The following is a 16,389-nucleotide window of genomic DNA, read 5'->3' as shown; positions in this document are numbered from 1 at the left end:
ACAGAGACATCATTATGACACTTTATGATCAATGGTGAATAGAAATAAATCATCACAGGTTTCAGTGACTTAAGAGCAAAGAGTGGAAATAAGGGGGTCCAAGCGATAGTATGGTGGGTTGGAAGTTTGCTTTGCACATGGCCAACACGGGTTTGATCCCCGGCATCCCATATGATTTCCCCACACACTGTCAGGCATGATTCCTGGGTTCAGAGTCAGGAGTAATACCTGAGTATTGTAGGGTGTGACACACACACAAAAAAGTGAAAATGAATAAGTCAAATGGTAAGATTTCAAAGCAAGTAACACTTAGTCATACAAAAAAAATAAATACTCCCCCCCACAAATCAGAGCTGTTCAGTAACTTTGATTGCATCCAAATGAAATGTCCCTGTTACTATTTATGGGTTTCATAGAATATTTATTGGGGGATGAGTGAGAGAAGAAATTTGGGAATAAAGTTGCTAAAAATGTAGTATTTTCTCTAAAATATTAACTTGCATCAGTGAGAGTTCCCTGTGAGCGATTGCCTACAATGCATAAAAAGCAGGAAGCTAATTAGCAAATGAGGCAGAGGAAAAGTCATACACTGATTTTTGCATTCCACATATGTTCATAGATCAGTAAGAGAAAGGAAAATAGAATGTCAGTCCTCGGAGGGTGAGCCAGAATGCTCAGACGCTGCTGTTGTGAGCATCAGCCATGGCACAGAGTGGGCGGACTGCCATCCTACACAGAACCCAGCCATTCCCGGGCACGGTTAAAAAAAATGCTGTGAAAAGTCTTTTAAAAGGAAAAAATGCATCCTCTTAAAGGGAAATAGAATGTAAACAGATTCCCCAGGATGGGGATTTTGATGGTCACAGTTTTAGGTCATGTGGGAAATAAGGAAATGAGAGGAAATAAAACAAAATCTAATTATCCCTTTTAATTTATGCATATACAGAAATGATATGCTAGGAGACTCCCAGGGAAAGTTCAGCTTCCCACAAATGATTCAGAGCTCGGTTTTAAAGTAGCTGCAGAGAGAAAGGAACATGTGACTATTTTGGTGTCTGCGGCAGAGGGATGTTTCAAGACCATAAAGCAGTCCAGTTCTCGAAACACTTTAGGATAAATTAAATAATAGAAAATGTCTTTCCCAATTTCACCAAACCTGTTGACATTGCTTCAGGAATCCTTAAGTCTTCTCATGTAGAAAACTCTTATGAAAGCTTAATGTGGTGCTTTTAATAGTATTAGTTACTTTCTGTTAAACTGTCCAAGGGATGTGATTGCCCGTGAGATCCCAGGACTTACAAGGGGCTATGCTTTACGTAAAAATCAAGAAACCCCCCACTGGGAGAAGAAATTGACTTGTTTTTCTCCCACATGCAAAAATCTGCATGGAGTTTAACTTATGTTGAATTGAGGGACATTCTATACTGACTAGAGACGATAACGACCATCCTGTTGTTCGTTGATTGCCTCAAGCAGGCCCCAGTAACATCTCATTCGTCCTAGCCCTGAGATTTTTAAAAAGTGCCATATTCAAGGCTCTTTCAGTTTTAGGAGAATGAGACCCATCATTGTTACTGGTAATTGGCATATTGGGTACTCCACGGGGAGTTTGCCAGACTCTGCGATGTGGGCAGGTTACATTCAGTAACCTGCCGGGTTTGTCCAAAGTAAGAATGAGATAAGATGTCACACGGCCACAAATGCAGCCCCGCGCTTCTAGAGCTGTGTTTTATAGTCTCTGGATCTTGGCCGTTGATGGGATTACACGGTACCAGGGGCCAGTTGTTGGGTGTGACCCCGCCCACCGGAAGGTGGAGGATCTGGGTGAAGGATGCTCAGCCCCAATCCGAGCAGGCTTGGAGATCTCAGTCCCGGGACCCACATGCCTTTGTTCCTCTGCCAGTACCTTCATGTGAGTGGAGAGTGATCTCAGCATGGTGGTGGCTGGTTCTGGAGATCTTCGGCTACCAGAGTTGGGGCGGGGAGGGAAACTCAACCCGCCCCCCTCCAAGGGGCCCCAGCGAGGACAGCCAGGCGCGGGAGCAGGAGACTCTGCGCTGTTCTCTTCTGGGAGCTGTGTTTTATAGTCTCTGGATCTTGGCTGTTGATGGGATTACATTGTGCCAGGGGTCCAGTTCTTGGGTGTGACCCCCGCCCACAGGAAGGTGGAGGATGTGGGTGGAGGATGCTCAGCCCTGATCCGAGCAGTCTTGGAGATCTCAGCCCCAGGACCCGCATACCTTTGTTCCTCTGACTAGAGAAAGAAATGCAAATGATTTTTCTGCCTTAACTCTGCCATTTCTAGTTGACCAAAAAGGGAATTGACCTGGAATTTCCACTCACTTGCTTGGTAGATCCTGGATGGAGGAATCCTTGGAGAAGATAGTGCCTATAAAAATGTGACTTTACCAAATAAGGGTGTTGGGAGGTTCCTCCCAGGAAGGGAGATACGTAATGAGAGTAGACTATAGATCAAACATGATTGCCACTCAATGTCTCTTTTGCAAACCACAGCACTCAAAAGAAGAGAGATAAGAAAAGGGAATGCCCTGCCACAGAGGTAGGGTGGGATTGGGGGGATGGGGGGTGGGAGGGATACTGGGATCAGTGGTGGTGGACAATGGGCACTGGTGGAGAGATGGGTATTCAATCATTGTATAACTGAAACCCAAGCACAAAAATTTTTAAGTCTACAACTGTGCCTCATAGTGTTTCACTAGTAAAATTTTTTTTAAAAAAATGTAGCTTTAGAGGCTGGAGAGATAGTGTAGCGGTTAAGAAACTTGCCTTGCATACAGTAAACCCCAGTCCAATCCTTGGCATTATATATGGTCCCAAAGCACGTCAGGCGTCAACTTGGTGTACAGAGGCAGGATTAAGATCAAGATCTGAACAGTGCTAGATGTGGCCCAAATTCTCCTGATATCTCTCTGTTCCTCTGTCTCTCTCTCTCTCTGTCTCCCTCTCACACACACACAGACTTACACACATGCAGTTTGGATTTAAACCATTGCATGTAAATTAAAAAGGAAGGAGACATTTTAAAGTGTGATTTTAATATAATTTCAGCAAAGGTGGAAGACATCCACCCCATGTACCTATCTCTGGAATTGTAGGATCCTCCGTAGTCAAAGGGGTTCACTCCTTTGATAAGGCTCTCTGAACAAAACAGACCACAGTCAGACAACTGCTTTCTTTCCTCTCTTTCACTTCAAGGAAAGTGCAAGTTATTCCACAAATCCTTGTGGGAATGCTTCATGCCTTTGTGAAGACATCTTTTAAACAATGCTCTTAATCAGAAATAAAGACTTCTCATGTATTTCTCTTCACTTCTTTATCTCACTCTGGATGCAAACATTTGAGAATGAAAAACATACCATAATTCTGACCTGGGTGTTTCTGAGTTGAGGCATAACTCTTCTGAGCAAATGCCTAAGAGATGGGTTGGGCACTGAGGATAAATGGGATAGTCATTGCCCATGTATATTATGTAACATTGATCTATGAGAACCAGATGAGAAGACAGACTGAAGATCATAAGACGAGGTATTTCTTGGAAATACTGACTTCATAAAGAGTATGTGAAGGAAATATCACAGACAGGACAACCAATTTTTCACTCTGGAAGCCTGATGTCAATCAGCCTTAATTGAATCAAGACTCCCCAGGATTTCCAATGTTTCTATGAATGAGCACATCCTATCATGAGCAATAGAAATGTTTTAAACATTGTAAAAAGTCACTTAAATAAAGACTTTCATGTCAGTTCAAAGCATGAGAGAGCACGAAATATATCCAATGTCAGATTTCCTTGTAGGACATATGGCATGCATCCTTTATTGCTTCTTGTCAACCTATCTCTATATAAACATTGGTAAATTAACTGAGACTTCGAAGGAAAAATGAGAAAGAGTATCAAAATATAATATTACTGGATCTATCCCAGAAATGTCACATCAAGATCATAGATAAAGACAGCTCTCTCTCTATGAAATAAATCTTCCTTAAAAAATAAAATGAACAAAATAAATATCTCACTCCACCAAATTCAGAGGTCATTATGAATATTTTGCTTTAATATCTAATATACTCTTGGGCTTATGAGATAGTACAAGGGATAAGTCACTTACATGCAAGTGACTCTGTTTTAATCCCCAGCACCACATATGGTGAACACCGAGCCACTAGTCCCCCCAAAATATATACACACATATCCTTATCCTCAGCCCTTTTATTGATCTCTACTGTTTAATTAATGCCAGTATAGCATTATCATTGGATGATTTTTACATAGGCTTAACTTAAAAAAAATATTGTGCTATGGTGTCCGAGAGAGATAGTACAGCAAGAGTACATTTGCTCTGCATGCTACCTACCTCAGCACCCCATCTGGACCCCTGATCACTGTCAGGATTAACCCATGAGCACAGTCCAGGAGTAAATCCTGAGCACCACCAGGTGTGGTCCAAAAAAAAAATAGAAAATGAGTGCTCAGTTTATAATGAACAATATAAAATAGAGACTTAAAGCAGAGTCTCTTTTTTCTACCTTTATCAACCCCCCCATTCTTCAACTTATTTATTAACAAAAGCAAAATAAATGTGAATCTCAAGTTAAATTTGAATATATTTTCCCATCCAAACAGTAGCTCCAGGCCAAGCTATGAAAAAAGTACATCATTCTGTTCCTACCGTCTCCAAAGGCAGCCGCAAGATTATAGTTGTGATTGTAGACAGAAGGGAGTACATTGTGTTCACTTTCCTGTTCTCTTCATAATCGTTGCAACATGAATAGTTATCAGTGGGAAGTAGTTGGACAATCAAATGACAGTAATCACAACAGTGTAAACAAATCAAGGAAAATGGGTGGGGAGTGGAAAAAGAGACTCTGGCTACTTTAATTCAGTGGGTTCATGCACTCTCTGAGTCTCAGCTGACTTGAAAATCAGTGGGTCCTGAAGACTGCAGAGATCTCAAAACACAATTCAGTGCATATTGATAGGTGTAGGAGAAAATAAATCATGCAATTGAAAAAATATTGATCTAGACACTAGATTTCCCTTTCAAGAAACTTCTAACAGTTTCTTCTGTGGTCTAATGAGTCTTTCGGTCATTTAATAAATTAAGCTGATTCCTTGAGTATCTTGAGTATGGGTGTTTTGAATATCAACTTCCTTGAGTATCAAAGATCTTATAGCTCCTTGATGATCATGCTGATAATTTTGTTCTAAAGTTGAAGAAATCACCCAATTTTAATCATATTGCTTTGGTTGGATTGGTCAACCAAAGAAATATTTAGAAGAAAACATCAGAAGCATCAAAAGAAAGTGATAGCAAAATGGTTTGCAGAAAAAAACTCAAGGAAGTTCTGAGGTACCTGTGTATATACATTCCCGTCTACCTTGAAACGTTATATTTTCCCAAAATGCCACAATTTCCTTACACCAAAGTCATGTTAACAAAATTCATTGTTTTATAAAAGTTTTTTATTTTGTTTTATTTTGGTAGAATCACTAGGTTGAATCCAAAATTAAATGCAATGAAATTTAACATATGCTATATTTCAAAGTGTTTAAAGTCAGACAAATTAAAGTAAGAGTAGCACTGTAGCACTGTTGCACTGTCGTCCCATTGTTTATCCATTTGCTAGAGTGGACACCAGTAACATCTCCATTGTGATACTTGTTGTTACTGTTTTTGGCAATCGAATACGCCATGGAGAGCTTGCCAGGCTTTGCCATGTGGGCAGGATGCTCTTGGTAGCTTGCCAGGCTCTCTGAGAAGGACGGAGGAATTGAACTCAGGTCGGCCGCATGCAAGGCAAATGCCCTACCCACTGTGCTATAAAATAAAAATAAACTGGGAGAAGTTAAAGAGATAGTATAGGAAGGTAGGGTACTTGCCTTGCACGAGGCCAACTCAGATTTGATTTCTGGCACCCCGGAGTCCTGTCAGGAGTAAGCCTTGTGCACAGAACCACAAGTAAGTATTGAGCTCATCCAGAATGGCCTCAAAACAAACAAAAAAAGGAAAACCATTAGGAATCTTGATAAAAATGACTTTGTTTAATGGCATAAAGAAGGGAGAGCTAGATGACCTGTATATTATCAATGTCATTCATTCATTGTATCTGTCCTGTAACTGAGTAAAATAAATCTACAGGTTTCTTAGAAATTTATAATCAAATTAGGATCATTGCATTTGGAGAGCACAGTTTCTGGCCCTTTGATTCTTCATTACTCAACTCTGAATCCTTCTCAGAACCCGGCTTGCTCACATGGTTGTCCTTCATCTAGTGTTCTGACAATCCTATTTAGGATGACTCGAGTGAACAACTTGTAGACAACAAACAACAGGCAGATCAGGAGATAGCTGCCAATGTCATGGATGTCTCCCTTCTTGCATGGTGGTTTGTGCTGGTTTTCCATTGGGATGGAACCTTGCATTCAGACAGGTAGCATGTGAAGAGCCGAGCTAGTGCATTGATGAGTACTGACAGTAGATTCTTCAGGTGTTCGGGTCTGATCTTGTCTGGGCCGGGTGCTGTTCCCTCCTTTACCAACGAAATGGCATGTCAGATTTAGGAAGGTAGAACATTGGGAATGACATATCCATCCTGCGGAATTTGGTATGTGGGCAGGTGGACATGGCTACCAAAGAGATCCGAGTAGAAGTCATGGATAATCTTCTCCATTGCCCTTCTGGAAGATGTGATAGATCCATCAGGATGTCGGAGGGCAGTCACAGTGGTTTTGTAGTTGGCGAAGGACAGGTGGGCATTGTGAATGCTTTTCCTGGCTTCTGCTGCATCTGCCAGCATTGCTGCTTTTCTCTCTTTGAGGCCTTCCTTTATCCCTTGTCTGCATTGCTTTGCGAGCTGGGATGTTCGCTTGCAGTTGCCTGAGGCTTGGCTAATGAGCTCAAGAGTTTTCGAAGACAGGTATCTTTTTGTGGCTATCTCTCCCTTGGCGTTCCTTGCACAATCATGGAGGTTCTGAACCAGTAGATCCTATTCTTTGTCAATGTTGTCAATGACAGCATCTTCCGTGTTGCCACAATAGTGCCAAAGAGCTCCCAGTTGGTGGTCGTTATGGGAGTTCTCTTCTTAAACTTTGTAGCCCTTTCTCCCCACTACATGAAGTGGAATTTTGCAGGAAGGAGACGGTGGTCCAATCCTGTTTGGAATTTTTGGGGCAACAGAGACATCAGTCAGGCAAAACTGTTGATTGAATATGATGTGGTCAATTTCATTGTAGAACCATCCACTGGGAGACTCCTCCACTACCTCTACTACCCAGCTGCCGCCACACTCCAGGCTGCTTTCTGGACACTCTGGCCGAGACTCACACATGGGTGAAGCCCCACAGAACCAAGTAAGTGGAATTTTGTGATCTTGGACTCCAGGCTGATCGAGACCTGGGAACAGAGATCCTCTGCCTGCTCCCACCAATCTTCCCTGACCCAGAGATTAAACCCGGAAGCCCCACCCTACCTTACCATCCCTGATTCCACCAATCTCCAGCTACCCAGAGATTACACCCAGAAGCCCCACACTACTGGTACCAGATAAATACCTCATCGGCAGACCTCTACTACCTCCATTACCCATCTGCCACCACACTTCAGGCCGCTTTCTGGACCAGGTGGCCACTTCTTGGTGACACATCATAAGACACTTAGTTCCCATCTTCCAAGATTACTACACCATTTTTATTTTATGGGTTTCAAATGTGGTTTGAACCATGGGAACACCTGCAAGGGTGATTAGAGGCCACCCTAAAAGCCTCTATCCCTCTCAGAGAGCCTGGCAAGCTACCAAGAGTATCCAGCCCACACAGCAGAGTCTGACAAGCTATCCATGGAGTAACCAGTATGCCAAAACCAGTAAATACAATCGGTCTCATTCCCATGACCCTGAAAGAGCCACCAATATTGCAGCATTAAGAAGGATGAGGAAAGAGAGGCTGATAAAATCTCAAGGCTGGACTAGGATGCCAAAATGAAGAAGGAAAAAAATGACCCTCTGTACTTTCAAGGCATGTACACTGGCATTGGATGCATCCATCGAGGATCTGATGGTGCAAGGTGAAAGATAAAGTACATTGGTCTTACTGAGATGAGAAGGCATCAACCACGTCACGCCATTTTTGACACTGGAGAACTGTTCCTCGTAACATGTGACAGAAGAGGTATCGATTGTGTCGGTGCCCTAGTCAACACAAACTTGGCCATTAGCATTGATTCACTTGAATGCCTAACAACCCGAATTGGATGATTACATTTGAATAGATGAGGCTCACTGCCAGCAGTTTCTATCTTCGTTGTCTATGCACCAACATCCAGTTATGATGAAGAAGAAGTTGAGAAGTTCCACATGGAGCTGGAGAAGTTCTATAAAGACCACACCTTCTACAAGATCATTGTTGGTGATTTTAATGCCAAGACAGGACCGAGAAGATCAGCTGAAGAACTCCACATGGGGACCCATGGCCTAGAATGGAACGAACAGGGTGAGAGACTATCTGAGTTCATCGTGTCGACCAAGACCATCCATGGTAGCTCACAGTTCCAGAAGGCCAAATCTAAACGTTGAACATGGGAGTCTCCCTGGTGGACAATTCCACAACAAAATTGACAACAGATGGTACTAAGCAAATGGAGTACCATATATGAGTGAACAGATAATTCATTGTAACAGCATAGTTGTTTATAAGTTGTTTGAAAAGATCTCAGCGCAATTATTGGAAATTCTGGGGGTCTTATGAAACTCAGTAATTATATTCTTCTAAGATGGTGTCATGTATTTAACCTGGTGAACAACCTGTTTTGATGGTTCTTACTTGATGATGGGTCTAATGATTAAATTTGATTTATATTAATTAATAGTTAAAAAGTGTCTGTTATGGATAGAAGTTAATAATCTTTGGGTGTGTCTATTCCTCTGTTCTCCCACTATTTTACCATGTATCAAAGTACCTTTCAAAACACATAGTGTAATAGGTACATAGTGTATCTATTATTAAAGTGACATTTTCCTCTATCTCATTCTTTTATTTGACATATAGGCACTCTTTCTGTAAGCTGATATTTAATATATTATGAAATATCAGTGAATAAGCTTAGTTTTCCCTCCCATCCTGTACATTAGTTCATCAAAATATAAAATGGGTTTTAATTATATATCAATTCCTGGCAAGACAGAAATACAAAATAAGACATCATTGGCATCAGGATGTTTACTGCAAGTATCTTTCATAAGGACAAAACTCTAGAGACTGTAACTAACTTATCCAGCCTATCATTCCATTTATTTACTCATTAGACATTGAAGAGTTTACCATTGAAGTGTAGAGTTGAGCAATCACTCACTCTTAGAATTGACTCACATATGCCCATTCTGAGCATAAAGTGGGGGTGATGCTCTGAAATTATTCTTCTACCATGTTGAATATAATGAGGAAAAGACTTAGAGTCCTACAAAACTGGGCTTTTCCTTTTTTGTGTGCCCTCTCTGTGCTTCATTGAACCCACATGCAACTAAAATTGTTTTTCTCCCATTCATATTTTATGTTCAAACAAACCAACGTGTATTAAATCTCAAAAAATATCAATGACATCTAAGCTTCGTGACTTTGCTCATGCCTGGAACATCTTGCACATACCCATTTCTAGCAAATTCTTATTCAACATTTAAAATGAAGCCTCTTAGGAGTCACTTTTATTAGAATCTTTCTTCAGTTCTCTCGACTGATCTTGGGACCCTTCTAATGTGCTTTCATAGTAACTGCTATTCATTATTGCAATTTACGTAATGAAATTAGGCAGGAGATTTAACTTTCCTACTGAACTAATTTTTACTTTTTCTGTTTCCTCAGTACCTGGCTATAAGAATTTAGTATCTTGTTTATTTTCAATCAAGTGACTGCAGCATTACTTTCATCTTTCTTATCTCAAGCATTTTATTTCTAATGTTGTAGCACTGTCCTCCCATTGTTCATCTATTTGCTCGAGCAGGCACCAGTAACTTCTTCATTGTGAGATTGTTGTTACTGTTTTTGGCATATCAAATATGTCAGGGATAGCTTGCCAGGCTTTGCCGGTCCTGCAAGATACTCTTGGTGCCTTGCCAGCCTCTCTGAGAGGGGCAGAGGAATAGAACCCAGGTCAGCCTTGTGCAAGGCAAACATCCTATCCACTGTGCTATTGCTCCAGCCATTTCTAATATTAGGGCAAAATAATGCACTTTGGATCGGCGAACTATGCATTTTTATACCATCATTTTAGTAATAGTGAGAAGTTTTCTTGATGCATTATAGATCTAATAAACAGATAAAAAGAAGTGTTGCCTAAGAGAAAAGATAACTTCAGTTTTTTTTTTTAATTTTTAACTTCAGTTTCAAGTGAGCAAAAACTAATCTTTGATTAGATAGTATATTATACACTTCCACTAAGGTTGAGAGATTTGTACCACCATGCTAGCCAGAGTTCTTCTAGAATATATAAATAAGAAGCAAAATAATCAGAATTAACCCATGTCTAGGGAAACTCAACCCACCCCCCTCCAAGGGACCCCAGTGAGGACAGTTAGGCGGTTTGAGTTTCCCTCCCAGCCCCGAGCAAAGCTCCGTCAGCCAAAGACCTCCAGAACCAGCCACAAACATGCTGAGACCACTCTCCACATGCATGAAGGTACTGGCAGAGGAACAAAGGTATGCGGGTCCTGGGGCTGAGATCTCCAAGCCTGCTCGGATCGGGACTGAGCATCCTCCACCCAGATCCTCTATCTTCCAGTAGGTGGGGGTCACACCCACCAACTGCCCCCCAGCGCCATGCAATCCCATCAATGGCCAAGACCCAGAGACTATAAAACCCAGCTCCCGACATCTTATTATCCTATTCTTACTTTGGACAACCTGGAAGGCTACCAAATATAAGCTGCCCACATGGCAGAGTCTGGCAAACTCCTCGTGGCATACCCAATATGCCAAATACCAGTAACAATGATGAGTCTCATTCTCCTAACCCTGAAAGAGCCTTAAATGTGGCACTTTTTAGATTCTCAGGGCTAGGACAAAGGAGAAGTTACTGGTGCCTGCTTGGGGCAATCGACGAACAACAGAATGATTGTGATTGTGACTGTGAACCCATGTCTATAAATTAATCAAGTTGGTTCAAATGCTTTAAATTTCAAAGAACTTACTAAGAGAATATATGCCTTATGTAGCACAACTTGAGTATTTTTTGGATGCCAATAATCATTATTACTTTTATTTATGAATTGAAAAAAGTGTGCTTTACTTCAAACTCCATTTAGAGTATTTAATGATATGTCCTAGATGAATTAATTTTGTTTTACAGGACAAGAACTCTGTGATTGCAACCTAAAAGCTTGATACTCATGAACAAGAAAGGGATCAGCTAACACTTTCTGTGTTAAACCTCATTCTTGGATGCACATAAATCTTAAGCAGGGGAATTTTATTTTTAAAATATGTAGACCTAGATCACACCCATGACCTTTAATATCAACAGCTCACATTCGACACCAATGTGAGTACTGTTAAAAAAATATTCTTGTTGTATTCGTATGCTACGTTTCTAGTAGGAGTTAGCATCAGGACCAATATGAAGAAATCCCCCTTTTAGTTGAAACAGACTTTGAGACACGACATAGAAAGTAGATTGTTAAATACATATCAGCGATAATGATATATAAATTAAATTATTAAATATATATCAGAGATAATGATCAAAATAAGAAATATCACATAAAATTGGTGACAATAAAAGGGAAATAAGAAATTAGTGAATTTGACATTTTTTACCTAGAAGAATTTCTATATTCTAATTAAACTTTTGCTTATATGACTGTTGTGAGGAAGAGTTCAAGTAAGTAAAAACTCATTTCTGTTCTAATAGAATCCCATAACATAGCACGCACAGGAAGTTATATAAATAATTGCTTGTTTTTCATGTAGTGTGAGATGCTCTCACATTGTCATTTAAAGTCGCCTTTCTCTCAAAGTAAGTAAGGATGCACACTTTTTCATATGCCTAGTAGCCAACCATATGTCCTCTTAAGGACAGTATTTATTCATATCTTCTCCCTATTTTTAATGGAGTAATTATGTTTTTATTTTTTGTTGAGCTTTGTAAGCAAATGAGGTTACACACTACATTTTTTTCTTAACTCAGACGGGTAATGGAGTAGAAATAAAATACAGGATTTTTTTCATTTGGTACAATAAAAGAAGGGCGATTGACATGCTAGGGTTTCCTTTTACATCTCAATTAATATTTGCCAAAGCAACTATAAACAAGGTCCTCTTTCAGAAGTTTTCACAAATGAAAAAAACGAATGGAAGTCACTCAGAGAGCAATTTTTTCAAATTACTAAAATTATATTCATTTCAGCATAGAATGCAGTGAATCATTGGTTGTGCCAGTGCATTCTGCTACTTTTATGCTTAATATGATTGTACTTGTTTATGGTTCTTGTTATTATAGTCATTAACACTATTCAGACATGTTCTAACATTTGAAGCAATGTCTTAATCTTTCATAGTCATTAACAGATCCACTAGTCTCAGTCATGTCTGAGTAATTCATTGTACCCTGCCAACAAAGATAGTTCATTCTCTAAGCATTGGATACCTAAGCAGCTTCTTCTTTACACTTTTGTGTAATTCTTTCTAAAGTTACCAATTAGCTCTCTGCAGCCCAGGGGAAAAAAGACTAGGTGATATACTTACTCGTTTCAACAAAAAGTGCTTAATGCTTTAGTGATGATATTTACAGCACTGTATTTATTTAATTCAGCTGTAGTCCTACCTTTCCACACTCACGGTCAAAGTCGGCCAGCATTTGTGCTGCTTGGCTGATGTTTGGTGTTATTAAAACAGTGTCATCAGCAAAGCAGAGGTGGTGTAATTGCCGACCATCTATCTTCACTCCCATTCCTTCCCATTCCAGTCGTCGCATGATGTTCTCGAGGGTGGCACTGAAGAGTTTCGGTGAAATGGTATCACCCTGCCGAACCCCTCTCTTGACATCAACAATCACTTCTTTGTAGAATAGTGAGATCCTGGTAGTGAATCCTCAATACAGCTCACGGAGGATCTTGATGTATTGGGCTTGAATGCCCTGATTGGCTAGGGCTTCAATGACCGCTTCCGTCTCAACAGAATCAAAGGCATTCTTTAAATCAATGAACGTTAAACAGAGCGGCATCTTGAACTCCCAAGAAACCTCAATGAGTTTGGTTATTGTGTGGATATGGTCGATGGTGCTGAATCCTTTGCGGAACCCGGCTTGCTCGCATGGTTGTCCTTCATCTAGTGTTCTGCCAATCCTATTTAGGATGACTCGAGTGAACAATTTGTAGATGACAGACAATAGGCAGATAGGGTGATAGTTGCCAATGTCATGGATGTCTCCCTTCTTGAACAGTAGTACTACAGCTGAATCTTACGAAGACAATGTTTATGAGAAACAGCCTCGTTCCTGATGCCCCATCCGCTCTCAACGGAACGACCATCTCCGAATGCAACAGCTATGTGTACCTAGGTCGAGAAGTCAGCATGACAAATGACCTGGCACCCGAGCTGCGCAGGAGGAAGAGAGCGACTTGGAACGCCTTCAAGAACGTCGAAGAAATAGCTAAGAGGACGAAGAACCTCCGGCTCCGGGCACATCTCTTTGATTCCACTGTTCTTCCTACATTAACATATGCCTCAGAGACCTGGGCCCTACGCAAACAGGATGAGAACGCTATTCAGGTCTCCCAAAGAAGAATAGAAAGAGCTATGCTTGGAATATCACGTTTCACTCAAATGAGAGAAAAAATTCGGAGTTCCGACATCCATCGATGATCAAGAATCAGGGACGCTGTCTCATTTGCCAAGTTGTCAAAAATCAGATGGGCTGGTCACGTAATGAGATTTAAAGATGACCGCTGGACTAGAGCTGTACTGACTGGATTCCACGGGATGTCAAAAGACCGTGTGGCCGCCCACCTACCAGATGGTCAGACTTCTTTGTGAAGATCATGAACGATCGGTTTGAGGCTCTTCATGTTCCCAGAGCAAACAGATGCCATTGGGCTACACTAGCATGTGACAGGGACAAATGGAGATGTTACTGGCGCCCGCTCGAGCAAATCGATGACTAACGGGAAGTTAAGTGATTAAGTGATTTATTTAATATGTCATGTCCAAAGGAGCACAGTGGTAGGGCGTTTGCCTTGCACGTAGCCCGCCCGGCCAAGCCGGGTTTGATTCCTCCACCCCTCTTGGAAAGCCCGGCAAGCTACCGAGAGTATCTTGCCCGCACGGCAAAGCCTGGCAAGCTACCCATGACGTATTCAATATGCCAAACACCATAACAACAAGTCTCAAAATGGAGACATTACTGGGCCCGCTTGAGCAAAAATTGATGAACAATCATGTCCATAAGCTGTCAGTTTCAGTTACAAGATATTAGTTGACAAGACCAGGGATTTTGGTCATCAATTACTCAAAACCATGAGTGTCTTATTTATTAGTCATCTAGGGACTGTGATAAAAGGGAGCTATTCCTGAATGCAGAGCCAGGGATAACCCCTGAGCAGTGCCATGTGTGGCCCCAAAACCAAAAAACTAAGTTAAATTAAATATTTTAATGTAATTTTACAGTACCACAAGGTATCCAAGCACATAATTTGGGAACACAAACAGTGATTTGGTTAATTCAAGTTTTGAGTCATGCTATCTGGATATGAATCCTAATCCATTATTTATTGCATATGTAACTAGTACAATTGTGTAATTGCACTTAAGTCCTTTGTTCTTTTGCACTAAACCTTTTAATCCTTTAATTTAGTCAGTTATAAAATGTATCTAGTAATTTTTCTTTGTAGAGTTGTCATTATGAAAATTCAACCAATGTGACCTTTATACAAAGAAGAATCCAGAACTTAGCTCAATGAAAGTTAGTTCTTTTTTAGCACAGCGGTAGGGCGTTTGCCTTGCACACAGCCAACATGGCTGACCCGAGTTCGATTTCTCCGCCCCTCTCGAAGAGCCCGGCAAGCTACCGAGAGTATCTCGCCCACACGGCAGAGCCTGGCAAGCTCCCCATGACGTATTCCATATGCCAAACACAGTAACAACAAAGTCTCCAATGGAGACGTTACTGGGTCCGCTCGAGCAAATCAATGATCAATGGGAGGGCCTTTTCCTTTACCTTTTATTATCATTCACAAAGCATCACATGGTATTCCCTTTGTTATGATTTTGATACATTGAGGGGACATTGTATATGCCAGTGGAAAAAACTATGTTGGTATGTAAAAGTAGGCATAAGCTTTTACTTCTCCCTCCTTCTGAATCAACTAGAGTTATAAAGTTTTGAAGTGGGGCTGTAGCAATAGTACAGCAGGTAGGACGTTTACCTTGCACATGTTCGACTTGGTTTGATGCCCAGTACCTGATATGGTCCATATGGTCCTTAAAGTTGGCCAGGAGTGATCTCTGAACCCAGAGTCAAGAATAAACCCTGAATACTGCCAGGTATGGCCCAAAGAATGAACGAATCAAAAGTTTTGAAGAGACATGGCAAGTGATTCCTCTGGGTACTTTCTCAGAGTAAAAGGCAAAAAAAACCCCAAAAACCAGGTCCTTGATTTAATTAAGACTTAGTCATACAAATCATTGGGCTTTCCAAGAAAGAGTAACTATATCTTTGATGTCCAATGAAATACAAAAGAAATACAAGATTTCTAAGCTTTTGATGGTAGACCTGAAAAGTTTACAATTGACTCAATTTATTATCACTTTTGCACATTCAATAATAGGAAAAGTAATGAGATTATTAAAAGAAATTTTTATCAACAAACAGGGCTGGTAAAACTGGTTAGATGCATGTAAGGGATTATGCATGAATTGGACCACTAATTCACACCATATGTGAAAGGTACCTCAAACTAGATGAAAGATTTAGACATTAGATCTGAATCCCTTAAAATACATTGACAAAAATACCAGCAAAACATTCACTTTAGTAGTGTCTTCACTGATTTTCTTCCATTGACAAGGGAAACAAAGCAAAATAAATAGAATTACATTGAAATAAAGGCTTCTGCATGTGAAAAATACTATCACTGAAACAGAATATGATTAAACAATCACATGGTATATCAAAGAGTTCAAATCTAAGGCATATCAGAAAATTCACAAAATTCAACAACAAAACAATTCCACTACACAATTTGAAGAAGAGATAATCAGACAAGTCTTCAAAGAAGACATACAAAAAACCAACAGTCATATGAAAAAAGTGCTCATAATTACTGGTAATTATTTATTTAATATATTGGATCTGCCAATTTACTTGGTAAATGCAAGTCAAAATG

The sequence above is a fragment of the Sorex fumeus genome, unplaced genomic scaffold (genome assembly GCF_029834395.1).
Source record: "Sorex fumeus unplaced genomic scaffold, SorFum_2.1 ptg000063l, whole genome shotgun sequence".
Lineage (NCBI taxonomy): Eukaryota > Metazoa > Chordata > Mammalia > Eulipotyphla > Soricidae > Sorex > Sorex fumeus.
The sequence above is the reverse complement of the archived record's forward strand: the minus strand, read 5'-3'. Positions refer to the sequence as shown.